Genomic DNA, 18,437 nt, shown 5'->3' on the forward strand with positions numbered 1-18,437 from the left:
TGATCTCCTACCGGAGGTTGGCTATCAGGAGGGCTATACGACCTTTAGACGCAGCCGCGCAGAATTATGAACGTGAACTCTGTTTAAACCATATTCGATTTTGAGCCATGAGTAACGTCTTCTTCCGAATGATCTTTTCCTTTGGCTCTTTCTTGTGCAGTTCATTTCGTTGCAGTGACATTGCAAACTTAGTTAAGATAATATCGAAATAGAGGTAGAGATTGTAATGTAACTGAGTTCTGACTGTACATCTAACATTGAAATGATATAAACAGATTTTTTTTTACTCTAATGTAGCTGTAGTTGTCGTCTTTAGTAACATTTGACGAAAATTTCTGGCGTAACGTACACTCTAAAGAGCACTCATATTTTGGCAAAATTTTAACACCGAAATGCATTCTAGAAAGTTTCGAGTGTTCGTGTACACGTCTATTTGCTAATTAGTTAAAAAGGGTCTGGCCTCACTTAATGAGCTCTTAATTTTTTTAGGAAAAACGTGGCTTTTTGCCTGCTTTGAGCGCGGCGTGACGTGTTTTTTAGTTTCAGTTTGAAACCTAAATAAAAATAACATGTTAAGGTGCCTTTCTTATATAAAATTTTATGGACTGAATTATGTTAACCATATCAAATACATATTTCAACATAGCTGTAGAGATATTTAAATTTTTCATATAACTTATATGTGAACCTCAGCCATTTATTTTTGATATTATATCATACTTATATCATTACCTTAAATGATAAAAGTAGAATACATTTTTATGTATGTATGCCATAGCATAGATAAGCGTAAATGGCGTCACTTTTTTATTATTGAACTTACATTGTCACTATGAAATTTTAGAGACAAAAGTTATCGCAAACAATTATTGTTTATTAATTAAAAACGCAATTACACAAACTTTTTCATTTGAGAATCAATAAATATGTATTTTCCAAATTTTTACAGACAGTGTCCAATTGACCTGTTTAAGGGAAAAGATTTTCAACAAAAAAAGTTTGAATGTAAAAACTTTCTAATGACGAGGAAAGGTCCAAAGTAATTAGCAACAAGAAAGACCGGCTCGTTACAACTTTGCAGGCGTCTGACTGGGTAAATTTTAAGGGCCAATCGACAATGTACCTCTCAGTTAAGCGACAATTTTGTAAACCATTTTATACCATGTTATCATCTCTGTACACATAGAAGTTAACGGATATCATCATCTTCCTCGCGATGACCAGGAATTTTGCCACGGCTTATGGGAGCCTGGGGTCCGCCTGGCAACTTTCCCCAGGAACGACGTAGACAAGATTGACGTAGGCACTAGTTTTTACGAAAGCGACTGCCATCTGACCTTGCGACTCAGAGGATAAACTATTCCTTATTGGGATTAGTCCGGTTTCCTCACGATGCTGTCCTTCATCGAAAAGCGACTGGTACATATAAAGTAATATTGCGTACATAAGTTCCGAAAAACTCATTGGTACGAGCCGGGGTTTGAACCCGCGACATCCGGATTGCAGGTCGCACGCTCTTATCGAGGCCACCAGCGCTTCTTCAGAAGTCAACGGATATACTGTTATGATACTTATAACAAGACATGTTAATGCGAAAGCGGAGAATATCTTATTCACAGCCATACCTATTAACACCTACTAATATTATAAATACATAAGTAAGTTTATTTATTTGTTACCTCTTTATATACGCTTCCATTTTTGAACCGATTTAGATAAAATTTGGTATGTGGATAGTTTGAGTTGCAAAAATGAACATAGTTTGGTTTTTATCACAGAAATCATTCCTTTCTCTAGGGAAAAAGTAGGGTGAACTATAGAAGTGGAATATGGAACTAGGTACTTATTTTACGCAGACGAATTCGCGAACAGAAACTAGCAAACTATAAAAAGGAGGCCATACAAAATCAAAAGGCTTAAACCCTCTTTACGTAAACACCATCGTCACTTCCCATAATTAACAAGCCACTTGTCCCGCAAACAAAAACTTTCGGGACAGCAAACTAGCCCCATCGATCAATCAGCAGCGACGCGAGGATTCCTGCCTACATACCGGGCTGGCCACAGTACAAGTGACATAATCAGTAGTTCACTTAATACACAAATAATATAATCGTACAAAAGGCGGTATTAATGGTAAAAGGCTTTTTCTGCCAGTCAACCTTATTTGATGACTGACGCTCATCCTTAAAACGGTGCGGGTCAGAGCCGAAGCTCGCTTCGCTTCTATGACGGGTTATTGGTGATCATATGATTCTATAAAAAACTAAAGAGTCATTTGCCTCGGCCTGGACCTGTACCGTTCTAATGTGAGTCCGTTAGAAGTTTTTCAAGAAGAAATGCCTTATTTAAAGAAGGTATTACAAAATACCTGCTCATATAATAGACGCTGCGCTGCATACAACTGTGTCTCAGCATACGCTTATTTATTTACTCAATACAGGCTAAATTTTATGGAGTTGTTACCTACTGATGTAGTTTCGACTGTGGCTAAATTATAATCCGATCATAACTCCCGCACAAAGCTTAGAAATTTTTGGACTATACCGAACAATGTACTCAAGTATTTTACAATTTTGTTGAATGGGGACAAAATTAAACTATAAGGGCGTGAAATTAATTAAATTTATATATCCTGTTTATTTACTATCTAGTAAACGGAAAAATTTCGCTACCGTTGTTACCTCACAATTAAAGTGCCGGGAACCGGATTTCACAAAACAAAAAAATAAATGTTTATGAGTTATGAATAAGTACTTTTTAGTTGTACCTTCTGCATAGTAGGTATTTTTTTCGTATATGCTCTCTGCCTTTATTGTACCTGAAACAAGGATAAAATATCGTTTGAGTAATTGTTTTCATTTTACAAATTATCTGAACTTTTCATAACGAGGGATGAGCGGTCAAATCTGGTTAGTCAAGATATTTTTTATTTAAATAAGAACTCTGTCGGTCCGATTCGAAGAATGAGATACGATAACAATAAGTTCTGGTTTAGGTAAGTTCTCATTTCGATACAGTTTGTATGTCGTATAATTGACAGAAGCAGCTCGATTCGGGCAACCAATGTTACTTTGACGTTAGAAGTATCGTACATAGATCTTACTGGGATCACAGCGGAATCAAAATAAATGTCAATTTCGACATGTCGTTTAGTTATCAATCTTTTAAAGATCTTTCCAAGATCTTAAACGTATCTTAATCATTCTCCGAATCGGGCAGTATTTACCTGCGTCATATACACATACATCTGTGGTCTCCGTGACTGGAGCTCGACTATGATTTATGGCTCCAATCAGCTGTTGGAACTGAGCTTCGGAGATATGGACTGATATATTTCTGTTCTGTTTAGTTTCAACGACTGGCCTCGGCTTGATTTTTGTTGATGTTACTCGCCCCGACTTCCTTATGACGTAGACACTTTTCGACGAAGTGCCCGCATGGGAAGCCATATTGTAAGTAGTTGTTTACGACAGGTAGTTTATTTTCAAACTTGGCGGGTTTTACAGACTTAGTAACAGTGCACAAAAAAGGGTAACAGTCCGCGTAAAAAGTGTGGGCCCACAAGGGTATGCAGGAGCATGCACACGAACTCAACCACAGGTTTCAACACATAGAAATCAGTGATAACAGTCTCCGACCGTCTATAGTAATTAAGTATACAGAGCAGCTGAAAAGTTGAAAACCGCACAACCGTGTCATTATCGAATCCATAAAATAAAAAACAAATTTAGAAGTTAACTATTATATGAAAAACAAGCGCCATGAAACTATGAAAGACTAACCCTTGCGCGATCTAACTTGACGCTAGCGCCATCTAACGAGCAATTGGGTAAACTTTCCGTATTGGAAGTGGTGTTATGTTATAGTTCAAAACACATATATTTATCGGATTCAATAAACTCAATCAAATAACTCTTAAACTAATATAATAGTCAATTCAAAAATTGCAGTAAAATTGACGAAATATAAAATGAGCCGATCTTGTTCAAACGTGTCCGAGAGATTTCACTTTATATTTCGTCAACCTTGTAAAGAGATATCTAAGTATAATGAGCGTTATACAAACATATCAGTTATGCTATGAACTTTTGTTATTATAATACTTACTGTAACATATTATTTTAACCAATGCGTAATAGCCATAAGATAAATAATAACAATCATTGAAACAAACGCTTAACAGACGTGCTAGATAAATGTAAAAGTGCATCCTCACCGCAGTACTTTTTGTGGAACAATAACACTATGCAGCAAGGGAACAACAGGTAACTTACCTAGTTATTTACTTACTGTTGCGGTGTATTATGTCTGTGGTTGCACAGTGTTCCTTCACACAAAAGTTGTGATGTGGATGCACCTTTAATGTATCAAAGAGTAGCCGAGTTATTGCTGAGTAGAGTCATTGTGTAGCTACTTAATCGAATTTAAGTAACTTTAAAATATTGTCAAGCACAAGTAGATTATGCTTTGTATTACAGTTACGAAGTCATTTTTAGGGTTCCGTACCCAAAGGGTCAAACGGGACCCTATTACTGAGACTTCACTGTCCGTCCGTCTGTCACCAGGCTGTATCTTATGAACCGTGCCGCTATAACAACAAATACTAAAAACAGAATACAATAAATATTTAAGGGGGGCTCCCATACAAAAAACATATTTTTTTAGCCGTTTTTATAATTAATGGTACGGAACCCTTCGTGCGTGAGTCCGACTCGCACTTGGCCGGTTTTATAAATAATGGTACGGAACCCTTCGTGCGCGAGTCCGACTCGTACTTGCCCGGTTTTTTATACCACGTCAGTGGCAAACAATCATACGGCCCGCCTGAAGGTAAGCAGTCTCCATATCCTATGGACGCCTGCAATTCCAGAGGTATTACATGCGCGTTGTCGACCCTTTAAAAACCTGTACACTCCTGTTTTGAATAACCCCATACTATAGACCCTTGGGAAAACCTCGGAAGGAGATTTTTTCTCGGAGGGGGATTTAATTTTACTAACTTAAAATGCAACAATGTAAAACGTGTCGTATTAAGTTATAGTAAACACATACGGCGTTATTCATAAACATCTCTAACAAGCCGTTGATAATCGTGTATCCCAATCTGACATTTTGGCATTAGTATTTTTTTTAAACACACAAAAAATAACAAAGGTTTGCTAATTTTTATGAATTGGTTCTAACCGTCGCAACTTTTTCACAAGAATAGCCCAGGCACTAAAGTGTGTAAAAAAATATATGAAAAACAGACTGCGAATAATGTTTTTCTATCCAGCAAAGTTAATATAACCGGTCCCAGACACCAAGTTCTACTTAACATTTTTGTTTACACCAAGAATAAAGCAGAGGAAACCGACTACTTTCAAACTTCCCAGTCAACACGGCGCTCCTGCAATTCTGTTACTTCTACATTTTTACTTGTAGCCATCTAAATAGCCATCTTTACTTCTAGATTTATTATTCGCAAACGTGTTTTCGGAAATATGTTAAGGCAGCAATCGTTTCAAATATTTTAGAATATAAACCGAACGAAGATGATTATGTTGAAAGTTTTTGGGTTATGGTATTAATAGATTTCAGTAAAATTGCAAAATTACGGAAACAATAGGTAGTAGGTATTATTGCCTCCATCTTTCACATTTTATTTTTCTGATAAAGTTCAATTTCAATGATGACAGTCAACATTTTGATCTATCATGATTAACTAAAATTAAAAGGAAACAACCGATCAGGCCTAGTAGGCAGTGAACCTGCTTATGAAGCCGATGCAGATGGTCCTGGGTTCGAATCCCAGGAAAGGGCATGAAAACAGATATTTGTTCCTGAATCATAATTGTTTTCTGTGTAACTATACAGGTATATTATATATGTCAGTATTGATTATATTTATTTATTTAAACTTTATTGCACAATAAAAATAAGTACAAATGGCGGACTTAATGATATTGACCCACAACACAAGCCTTTTTGAGCTTACTGTGAGGCTTAGTCAATTTGTGTAAGAATGTCTTACACTATTTATTTATTATTTATTTAAAAAGGGCTTCATTTATATACGCAAACATAAGTATACTACTCATACTTTTAATAAAATTAAGAATTATATTTTATATCATAATTATACATTGGCTTGCGGTGTTCGTCCTATTTTTGGACTCGACCGATGTAATGACGTTCGAAAGGTAAATGACAGAGTAATAATTGCCTATGTAATTACGTTACATGCTGCTTAACAACCTACATCTAGTTAACAAAGAGCTAATAGTTTCCACTCGGGCTCTTCAATATTCAATGGCAATTCATGCAATTAGTTGGGGAGGTTCAATTAATTATTGATCGAATCCAATTTCGTTGAGAAGCTATGATTAAATGATTGCTAACACTTCTGTCAAGGTACAAGGTTAGAAATTCAAAACTTGGCGGTTATATATTCAAAACTGGAATAGCTGTCATATACCTACTAAGTGTAGTATTGTATTATCTTGTGAGCGTTTTGGGGTCACCTGTAAGCCCGGAAGAGTTTTTCACTAATCTATTCCCAGTCCACTATAATTTGGATCTTTTTAAATCAAGAGTGAATAGACATCTTTTAGGTAAGCATGTTCCATCCTAGACTGCATCGGCACTTACCATCAGGTGAGATTGTGGTCAAATGCTTACCTTTTCCTAATAAATATAAATACATGCTGTAGAAGGGCAATGCAGCTTACTTATTTCTATACGACAAGGCCCGTTGTTAGTTACCTATAGCTATGTTTATACTCCGCAACTTCGTCGCGCTGTGAAAACGATCAGGTAGGTTGGGAAGTGAATGAACAGGGTTAAAATTAACGCAAGACATGACATTGACTATCACTGTGACGTGCAGGTTATTGCACAAATAGGGTTGTATTATGTACAACCACATCATATTAAATTTATTCTTTAATTTAATGCAAGAATATAAGGAGAGGTTTATTATCTATCAGTTTATTACAACTATTTTGTTGACATCGGCACATGTATCTACATGCGTATCCATCCATCCCGACACATCATTATACTTAGAAACATCCATCCGGATGTTTTTATATCCACGTCAGATTGGCCAATTTACTACCCAATTTGGCTCGTAATGTACCTACTATAATTACAGTTAGATTAGGTGGTTTAAGGTAGTAAATTGCTCAATAGAACTGGAACTGGCAACGGACAATCCTCAGGTGATGCCAGGCGAAACGTATCATCAAAAACTTCGTTCATTCGGCAATAATATAAAATGTGACTTACAAAAATAAACATTGATTTGTTTAACATCATTGGTTTGTTTGGGATAAAGCATATTGCTGATCTGAGGCCTAGCCAAGATGTCAGCCCGATACTTTTTTTTCGTTTGGCGTCTGTCCATGCCCCGTCATCTTGGCTAGATCCTCTGCATTTATAGCCACCTGAAGAAGCCTGCACTATAGATATTTTAACATAAAATGGGCTATTCCTTTGATTTATGTGAGAATAATGTATTATTGATTTTAATAGGTACATGTAAAAAATGGAAAAAATACAAAGCTCTTGATTATATACAAAGAAACAAAATTTCATTAAGTTTAAAAAGTCTCATTTACCCTTGCCCTTGAATCTTTAGCCCAAGCCCCTGGAGGCTCTTTCGAGATTTACAAGTGTTTTCCTTCTTCACTTCGTTATTAGGGTTTAGATACGTTACAAAGATCATTGACGCTGGATAATTAAGCATTTTTAGTAAATTAATATTCTTTACTTACTGCTTGCCTGTAATGTACAAGATAAAATATATGTCACGGTTTTCAAATATTAAAAGAAAAGTGGCGAAAGCCTTCAACAAGCCGAGCCCGGTTCGAAACAGCCAATTCGTAACGTACGTTATGAGTTATGATGCAAGCGCCGCGAAAATTGAAGAAGCGGCTTCGAAATCTCTATTCTCTCTTTGGTGACTAAAAACTACACAAATCAAAATATTTAATTTATTTCCTAGTTCAATAGATGGCAGCACTATCTGTCTCGCTATACCGTAATCAGAGTAAATGATTCGTATAGGAGGTGCAAGCACACAATGCTCGCCCTTAGAGTTAGTTAGTAAAAGGCGTGAATATGTAGGTCATACTGAACAATTTTTACTACGGGGCCAACCGCGAAAACGTGAAATAAAATCTTCCGTCTCATACATTTCGGGGAATCAGTCAATGTTTTTTTAGAAAACAGCTGATTTATTTACGTGATTTCGGGGTTGGCCCCAAAAACTCAAGTAAAAGATTATTATTTATCACTTCCGTAATGTTACTTTATGTTCTGTTCCTGTTTCCCTTTAAATTGTTGTTGGCCGCATTGTGGTGATTTATATAGGTATGTATTCGTAAATGTGTTATATGTGATATTTATTTAAGTATGTATGTAGTGTATGTAGTTTATATTATTTGCTATTTATGTATGTGTATAATTTGGTATTATTATCTCTCAACTTCTATCACTCACTGCTTCACCTACTCACATTACTTGTTTTTTTTTTACCTTGTCTCCACTACCCTAAGGTTGTCTGGAAGAGATCGCTCTTTAGCGATAAGACCGCCCGTTGTCTACCATAGTCTAAGTTGTATGTTTAATTTGTATGTCATTATGTTCTTTTCATATTGGTGAGCAATAAAGAATATTTGTATTGTATTGTATTGTTGGCCCTACAAACAGTAAATGTTGTTCAGTATGACCTACATATTCACCCCTCAGAGTTTGGGCAGTGATAACAAACACCTTGTATACTCGTACCTCTAACCTACGTGGATATGTTTCTGTACGTGTGTTTCATTGTAAAGTCAAATCAATATACTCCGTCTTAGCTAACTTTTGCACCGGTTTGAACAGAAGTGTGGGAGTGTCATTCATTATGACTGTCATATTTTCATAGAAATTTGATATTTATTAATAAAAAGACAAAGAGTTGTTCCGTCTCTACTATTGTCAATTTTAGTGAATGATGTGTGATTGTAGTACTTATTATTAAATGGTAAAACTTTTTTTATAATATGAAGAGCTAAAAAAATCAAATTATACATATTATACATACCCACAGGAGACCCTAGCACCACCCCGAAACGATAAAATTTGATAAACAGCCAAAAGTTAGTAGTGAAATAAATTCCGAATCGAAATTGACCGAAGCAATTTGTTTCGTTTGAAACAGTACTTTGATAACTACGAATGAACCGGGTTCAAAGCGAAACTCCCGCCCGATCAGGAGCAGTTGGCAACTAGTTAACATTAAATTATTTATTAGTGTGGCAACTTTAGTGTTGTTACGATAAGGGACATCCGAGTTGTTTAATAGTTTGATTGTTTTTTAAGGTTAATAGTCGAGTTAAGCTTTTAATTGTCTTTAGTTTTGTGCCGTTTGGTAAGATTGAAAAGGTATTTATTTTGTCCAATCTGGTTTTAATTCTGAAACTCATTTAATTGTAGTTTTTCATACGACAGCGCATATACATAAACATAATAAACAGCGATATCTCAACAATAATAAGGCATGAGTAGCCACGTCAAATTAAGCCGAATATGGGCAATCAAGGGGAATAATTCATATAGTTTTGGAATTTGGGGTACAGTTTTACAATGTGGTGTCCAGATGAACATACTAAAAGTCCTCTGGGGGGAGGGGGTTGAAGTTACCTTTTTTCAGATTTTTGCTCATATTACTTCGAACAAAAGTTTGGACATAAAATCTCATTTCACTCTACGATCAATACTTTACGAGCTACAGGTTGTTTAAATTAACAAAGAGATACAAAAATTACGATTTAAGATAACGTCGTTTTTGCTAGTTTTTCTTCATAACTCAATTTTTTAGTTTAGAATAATATTTTTAGATTATTATTGATCAGCAGGTGACTAAGCTTGCTTATTCTAAATTACAAATTTGAGTTATAATGAACAACTACGCAAAAACGGCGTTCTCTTAAATCGTCAATTTTTCCAGCACAACCCCCAGGACTTTAGTATGTTCACCTCTGTACCAATTTAGCGCCACTTGCACTAACCCGGAGTTAACCGGTTTAGTGGCCCTAAACAAAATTACACGAATTATTTCTCCTGATTTTATAAATCAGCTTGAAATGGTGTTGGAAGTTAACTCTGTCTTTACATAATTATATGCACAACCATCTTAAAACATTCCACCAAATGAACCATAACTCGTCCAATAACCATACTTCGGTAAATATCTTTCCGCATCACTTAACACACAAGTTTGATGGCCACATAACGAATCTATAGGCGTCCATCATCACCAACATCTTAATCAATTTAATGGCCAACGGATCACGAGACCACTGAGAGATTAAGTGCTTCCAATAACATTTCCCTTAAATGGCGCAAGTTCTTAAGTGGGTAGCTGGTACGTAAATTTTAGTTTGCCTTTGTGCTTAAGTTCTTAAACATGCATCAACAAAACGTTACTAAGCCAGTTGGGAAAGCTGAGGCCTACGGTAGGATCTTTAATGGAAATTTGGTGGCGAAGAATCCTAGTAGATTTACTTGGGCGGTGATCTTAGCAAACGCTGAAATTTAAATATACCCTGGCACAGCCACTTTTGTCAGTAGAAAAAGGCGGCAATTTTAAAAAATGTAGGCGCGTACGGTTGATGTTCTATAGTAAATCTACTGCCATTTTCTACTGACAAATTAGGTGGGTTTGAGTATACTTGAAATAACATAGTGATAAAACTCGTTGATAAGATTCTTTACTACATTGACATAAATAAATAAATATTATAGGACATTATTACACAAATTGACTAAGCCCCACAGTAAGCTCAAGAAGGCTTGCATTGTGGGTACTCAGAGAACATATAACATAATATATAAATACTTAAATATATGAAAAACACACAAAACTCAGGAACGTCAGGATCCGTGTTCATCACAAAAGCAAATGCCCTTACCAGGATTTGAACCCAGAGCCATTGGTTTCATAGGCGGGGTCACTACCCACTAGGCCAGAACGGTCGTCGAATGATAAAAAACTTCGTGTTTTGTTTGATATATTTAAATTCTTTATTCGTAAACCAATTTTTTATCAAACTAATACGTCTGTAAACGATATGTAGTATAAATATTTTTATTGCTATGTTATACATCGTAATAGAACTATGTAAGTACCTAATATATATTTTTTTATAATTAATTTCCTACATATTTAAGTATTTTGTATATTATACCGGGTATTATTTTTGCCGATATTAAAAAAACGAACAACACACGTCTTTCTCCTCAAGGCGCTCGGCGAATAATGAGCGACGGAGCAGAATGTGAACACGCACTGCCGCTCGCGCTGCCGGTCCTTTGACTTCCGCACAAAAAACTGCCATTTTGAGGAGCGCCGGGCAGCGCGAATGGCAATGGCAGTGACATGAGAAGTATCGTGTTTACACACTCGTACTGCCCACTTCCCTGCTCACTTCGACTGAATGTAAACGAGGTATGAAATGGAGTGGGTCTCCGAAATTAATTGGTTTTTATCGATAAGACCGCTTTGTGAAAAAATAAAGAATGTTTAATTTGTTTAATTTTATCCGCATAGATAGTAAGACTCGCTTTGTTTCTAGTTGAAAAAGTGCCTTTTAAAAGAGGAGTATCATTTTCATCTAATCCTAAACAACACCGTCAAAAACTTCGAACTAACTTTAACTGTCCCTTCTCTGAATTAAAGGGTAACTCATTAAATTAGTGCTACCCTAAATTAATTAAGCACAAAGTTTCGACGGGCTAGTTGGATAGATTGTTTTATCTGCTTCGTAAAATAGTTTGAAGTTGAGCGAATAACAAAACGCTTAAATTCCAACGGCTTAAAATAGTATCATGTCCATTGTTCAACAATAGTAGCAAGCCAATTCGATCGTACATCAGATACCAGAATGATATCTGAATGATGTCATTTAGTTATCGTGCTTCTCGCTTGCGCGAATACATCTTCGGACAAGTACGAGCGAAATGCACGATAAATTAAAGTAAATGACATTTTTTTAATACTGCGTCGGTAGCAAACAAGCATACGGCCCGCCTGATGGTAAACGGTTACCGTGGCCTATGGACGCCTGCAACTCCACAGGTGTTACATGCGCGTTCCCGATCGTAACATCCGGCACCTTCATTGAGCTTTGGCAACCTTACTCACCGGCAGGAACACAACACTATGAGTAGGGTCTAGTGTTATATGGCTGCGGTTTTCTGTTAACTAAAACGTTACGTTACTCACGTTTTAGAAGTCAATAATATCAAAGGTATTCAACATCAAAGTCTCAGAAGATTCTTGTGTGAATTATAGACATTACAATATATAGTCCTCCACATCGATTTCGATGACGGCGACCTCAGCAATCAAGGGTTTTTCCTCTTATGAGCTCTTATGTGGCTGGCCAGGCCAAACTTGCTCTTAAGAGCAAGTTTTAAGACATTACAATAAATTGTGTTCCAACAGATTGTTTGATATGGTTGTTTCAGTTGTTTTTCACTAGCCATAAGTGTAAGACTGGTAAGATTTTGTTAAAGTAATATGTATTTCTTAAATTAAATATTTCAAGAGAGTAGAAAAAATACAAAACAAGTATATTCGCGTGATTTTTGGACTAGATATTTCATCAACCTCTCAACCCGCACCCTAAAATACGAATGATCATGGACCCGATACGTCCTTAAACTACATCCAACCAAAAAAGAGGTATGGCACAGCGAAATGTCATCTCGCTTGAATCGGGAGCAACCCAACTGGGGATCACCGCAGAACGCCGGCACTTCAGCCATAACAGAGTGGAACTTACTCGTACGTATACTATGTATTTAGTTACACGTTATGTATGCACGTTGGGAGGAGCTCGCTGCGAAACGGTCATCTTGGCGATCTACCATCTTCGAATCTACCAAGTCGTTTGAGGAAAACCGCCTCGCTACATTAGACGTAAAACGCCAACTACGCAAGGATAGACCTAAGCCCTCCTATGTGTATACATACAACGCGGCCGGTCAACTATACTGTTGTGAATGTGAAAGGGTGTTTAAGAGCAAGTTTGGCCTGGCCAGCCACATAAGAGCTCATGAGAGGAAAAACCCTTGATTGCTGAGGTCGCCGTCATCGAAATCGATGTGGAGGACTATATATATATATTTAGTATTGTGGTCCTGGTGATGAGTAAGATTCTCCCAAGGATTCATTCATATCAGCTTGTAATGTCAGCAACGCGAGTGTAATTCCACTAGGGTTCAAGCTCCCATAGGCTGCTTTAGCTGCTTACAATACAATAATATTCTTATCACCATCAGGCGGGCCATCCGCTTGTTACCATCGGTGTACAAAGAAAAAACCCGAAAATGCATTCATATGATTTGGACTTTGTGTCTTGTGACTGTGGTTGTGACTATGACACGAAAAATAATAATCCAAGCATTCCCTTATTACCAACCTTGCAACAACCAATAACACTAAAATCATTCAGTTTTTCAACGCACCCCGATTGGCTCACAAGTTGTCTTGTATTACATATGAGCTCTGTGCTGACACGGCGTTTTATCTCTCCAACTTTTAACCTTAATTCGCATGATAGGAATTCGGGTTGAATGGCGGAAGAATATCTCATATTAAAAACATACACTTAAAGCTTACCATTCGTTCAGCAGTATGCATATAGTGCGTATTTACCATCGTTGTCGTTAAACAAAAAAGTAACAATAAACCATTGCATTCGTTCATGCAAACAAACATGGCCTCCACGAATAAATCCACCGAGATACTAAACTCTCTACAGGCCTATTTTTATTTTCAAATTTCATCACGATTTATGCTACCTGAGATCTCGGAGCGGGCCTCAACTTTGTTAATTTCGCTGGAAGTTGCGCTCAAGAGGGTTATTATGAAGGCGGCGAAGGATGAAGTATTTTAAAATTTTCAGTTTCCGATCGTTGGGCGTCAAAAGTTTTAGTCATAGATGCTATGAAGCAATATTTAGCCTGGTGACTCCATTCTTACGAGAGGCGTTTTATTTTGAAATTTCATCTTAACGTGACTCGCGCCATTAACCCGCGCCGTACTTTATGGAAATAAACAGTTTAAAAAATTTAAACACACATTAGCCATTAAGTATTATTTTTTTCTTGTGGGGGGTTGGCCACTGTTACAAGTAGTATTTTGGGGTAAGAAATCTAAAGGAATAATATAAAATGTAAACTACAATGGTCAGTAACAAAGCTTTTATTGGGATCACCGAGGTTGGAAGAACCCGGCAACAATACTGCAAGAAGTCACAGTTGAGATAATTTTATATTTATATATCTAAAAGTTTCTTAATAGTAAGACAGAATAATATCCGGCTAGCATAGGTTGCACAGACTGTACAGTACTTATTAGTTCCTTTTAAACTAAAGCTTCAGGGAACAAATCGGGGTTAACGAACTCTTTTATTTAGATTTTTATTTAGATGTGTGGGTTACAAAACTGTCACGTGTTGTAAAGTAGCCTAAAGCATTGGTTTCCATTTAATTCATATCAACACCTCTTTCACACAGATCAACATTAGGATTAGTAAAGTTAATAAGGCCAATTCTAACTTACATATTTTGACATCAAAATTATATCCAATTGATGTCAGTGGCCCGTGCCTCTAACTCGCGCCAATACATGTACGAACAAGTACGAGCGGAAGCACGCGCGACTCATCATTTAGATATCATTTCGATGTCACAATGTAAGTTTGAATTGGCCTCACGCTTACCTATTACAAAATGAAATTTCGTTTATTTGTCAAACTGTTGTGTTGTTCATTCGCCCGCAAATGAAAAGTATTTCGTTTTCGTTTGTAATACCAGTAAAAGCCGAAGTCGTTCATTTTCTAAACCTAATTAGGGTTGTTAGCACTAAACCGTCTGTCGCCGCTAAATCTTTGCCTGAAGTTTAAGTAGATATTGTTTGCAGGTTCAGATAGGTAGTTAACAGCTAACTGTTGATTGCCGTTGATCAGGCCGTCAGTTGTGATTGGTACAAACGGCCCTTAATAATATAAAAACCCACTTAAAATAAAACTCGTGGCTCTGTGAGCTGTAGACCTCGCGATATGATTGATAAGCTTAAAACATCTAAAAACAAAAAATACTTCGTTGAGACATTATCACAGCATACTTACAATGGTAATGGCACTTAAGTCCTTTATGTCAATTTCCACCATTTTGAACATTTTCCAAATAACGAAACGACAGAAAAATCCTATGTAACTCTGAATCTGCTCAAAAAAAAGACAAGAATAAGAATAGAATAAGAATAAGAATTTTTATTGCCACATATTACAGGTATAAAGCAAAAAAATAAATAAAACATTACATAATAAAGAAGAAGAAAAAGAATTATAATAATTTATACATATGAATAACGCAGAAATATTGGGCAAAGGGTTCCAGTCTCAGCGTGTGCTGGGCCGAGATGCCCGGCGCTGGTTTTCAGACTCCAATAGAACTCCAATAAAAACGTGATCTGCTAGACTTTGATATGCCAACTTCACAGACATGGTCCCAGACTAGGACGGTCGGTCGGAGGATAGCATAATTACCAATTACAATTATATAGGTTAACATTCGTGCTCGTAGTTAGGTACACAATTGAAACATAATAATAACAAATTAAATTACAAAAGAGACAAGAGAATGGGTTAAGAATTGCGACCTGTTAGAGCAGAACATCCAGACATACGAAAGCAGATTGCCCGAGTCAAAACGGAGACCTTTGCTAAAGGTGATATCAGACTTGAGTGAATATTTCATTTTTCGTTCACTGCATGTTCACATGGCTGCTGGAAAGATTATTCACTTTTTATTTTCTTTCACTATGACTACAAATGAAGTTTTTTTTTTTGTGTCTTGGAATAAGTTTAGTTTGTGATCATTTAATAAAGATAACAAGCAAGAACAAAGAAAGCATTGACGGTGGTGAGTGTAACCATGGATCGCAAGAAGAAATTTGTTTGGAGCCTTGAAATCCTCGAATATGTATTTGAGGTAACTAGTTAGCCTTAATCAATCATTTGCGGGTGGGTAAATTTGAAGAACTTCTACTACTGGTTGTTCCGTTTACCTATATAACGAAAGAAAATACTTTATATAAACTTTTAATTGTACTGCAATACTTCTTGCTACTGTGGTTCCAGAGGCATTGATAATTTGTAAATACTCCAAAAATAATAGCGTATATTTTGATATTTCCATTGGAGCACCATTTTGTTGCGGTTTTTACTTTATTTTCATCCAAGGATTCGAGAATAATGTGCGAATGAACATTCATTCTGTGTTCACATTGTTCATTTTTTGTTCATTCGGAGTGCGAATTAAAATATCCAACACTGTTGTTTCACTCATTAATTAATTTTTCCCTTTGCTTCATTTTGTGTTCAGACGTATCACTTCGAGTGAAAAACCCAAAATGAAAGACGAAAATGAACACAAAATTAACCGTCTGATTTCACCTTAACGCTTTAGATAATAAAGCTCAAATACTGATAATCTTGGCTGGTACTTCTCTATAAAAAGATTTTTACACACAGTTTTACGCTCCGATGTCACGTTTCGTCAAGTTCGATGTTGAGCCTGAAAATTCGGCCCGGAGGGACTCGTTTACTCGTGTAACTTGCTATAAGGAACTTCGGTGTCAAAGACAAATAATTAATCTAGATAGTCAACTTCTATATTGGGCTTTTTTATCTCGCCATTATTCTAACTCGCTGGAATTGTAAGATCCAAATTGCGGCATATACTTATAGGTATTTAATATTTTTTTATAGAAATTATTTCAGAAAAGTGATTATTTTGGTATTTATTTATCGCATATTATACGTAGCCCTCCAATGTGCGCGGTCCGACAAGCACTTGGAGGCTTATTGCGATTGTAATAACCGGTTATGATTTTGATCTGGATTTGTCGTGGATATGATCTGTCAGTGTCAAACATGATATTTTAAATTCAAATTAAATTCATAACCGGTTGTTTTAATCAGAATAAACGTCTTGGTCAGCTTTGAGTTCGGTTCGATAGATTTTACGAAAAATAAATAAAGTGCCGATGATCTATGTAGTTTGGTTATAATATAAATTATGTTTATCTTTGTCGGTCACTTTGTCAGATATATGATATGATAGTTGTTTACAATCTAACGTTAGGATAGGTTAACTTGTAATCTTTCTAACCACTCACATGATTCTGGTGGGTAGAGGTTCCAACATTGCGCACCTCTAAAATGATCATGTCAGCTCAGGGTACCAAACGAAGTGTATGCGGTTTTTGATTTTATATCTGTGAATGGCTGCACAGATACGGTATAAACTATTTACAAAACACAGACTACTAACATGACAACGTTTAAAGAATGTTTCAACCACATAGACATAACTAAAGTATTTTTTTATCTACATTACTTTGCAAGGTGTTTGAGAAGTGCGTATGTGAAAAATAGTTGTGTGTTTTTAAATACCTACCGTAAGTGGTCAAATTAATATATTTCTATTAGTATTATATATTTAAATACTCATAGTATATTCGTTTATTAGATTAAAACTATGTTTTATTCCTACTTAATAATATTAATCAAAAAATCTCACTTCAAAACAATAGCTCAGTAGTTTTTGGACATGTTTCGTAATTTAAATCCCCACATTTTTAAGATTACCAAATATTTTTTGGCTAATGAATAATCATTTAATAATTTTAGTATTAAAATATATTAATAAACCATAAAATGTACTAAATAATAATGTATTACACAAGATGCGATCAAAACATGTGACGGTGACCTGTAAGTACAACCTAGTGCCTGTGGCAACCAAGATCATTTCTGTTATTTTAAGTTGAAAACGTACAATAACGGTATTAATATGCATTTTAATTAAAGATAATAAGTGTATCAGACTGATATATATATATTTTAGTACTCGAGTGTCTAAAATCCGCCACAAAAAATCACGAACATAACGTATTGTTTTACGGCAAGTTAAATAATTCAAAAGTTTCATATCGGAAATTGAATTATTTATAGTCAGCATTTTTAAAGGAAAACTACTAAAGTATCGTTTGAAAGCTCATTAAGTCTCCTTTAAATTGAGTACAAAAACATACGTTATCTCGTTAGATTTTTTATAAAAAATAACTTTCTACTAAAAATCGGTAATTATTTCATTGGGTCAACTTTGTGTATTTTTAATTATTATTTTTATTATAACAGCACATAAGTATAGTATAAAATAAATTTCTTAGTATTTTTATCTTAATAACATAAAAAGAATCGTCACAAATGCTTTAGCAGAAACAAAGTTATCGATCTGCAAAATGTCAGAGCAATTCAGGGCACCTTTTGTTAAAATCGGAATCATGTGAGTGGCCAACGTCAGTTTATAATTTAACTAGCGAGATT

The 18,437-nt window shown here is 35.7% G+C and overlaps 1 protein-coding gene across 3 annotated transcripts in view; it reads right to left on the reverse strand.

Annotated features, from left to right (window-relative positions):
* The window catches only part of LOC133528972 (TWiK family of potassium channels protein 9-like), a 485,578-nt gene that overhangs the window by 211,078 nt on the left and 256,063 nt on the right, over positions 1 to 18,437 (reverse strand). Inside the window, exon 1 of one of the 3 annotated variants that reach the window (XM_061866514.1) lies at positions 2,771 to 3,068. The exons of the other annotated variants lie outside the window; for them this stretch is intronic. The gene's annotated coding sequence lies outside the window, so the exon portion shown is untranslated. Of the gene's footprint in view, positions 1 to 2,770; positions 3,069 to 18,437 lie in introns of those variants that run through there. 3 annotated transcript variants of the gene reach the window in all.

Source organism: Cydia pomonella, chromosome 20, assembly GCF_033807575.1.
Source record: "Cydia pomonella isolate Wapato2018A chromosome 20, ilCydPomo1, whole genome shotgun sequence".
Taxonomy (NCBI): domain Eukaryota; kingdom Metazoa; phylum Arthropoda; class Insecta; order Lepidoptera; family Tortricidae; genus Cydia; species Cydia pomonella.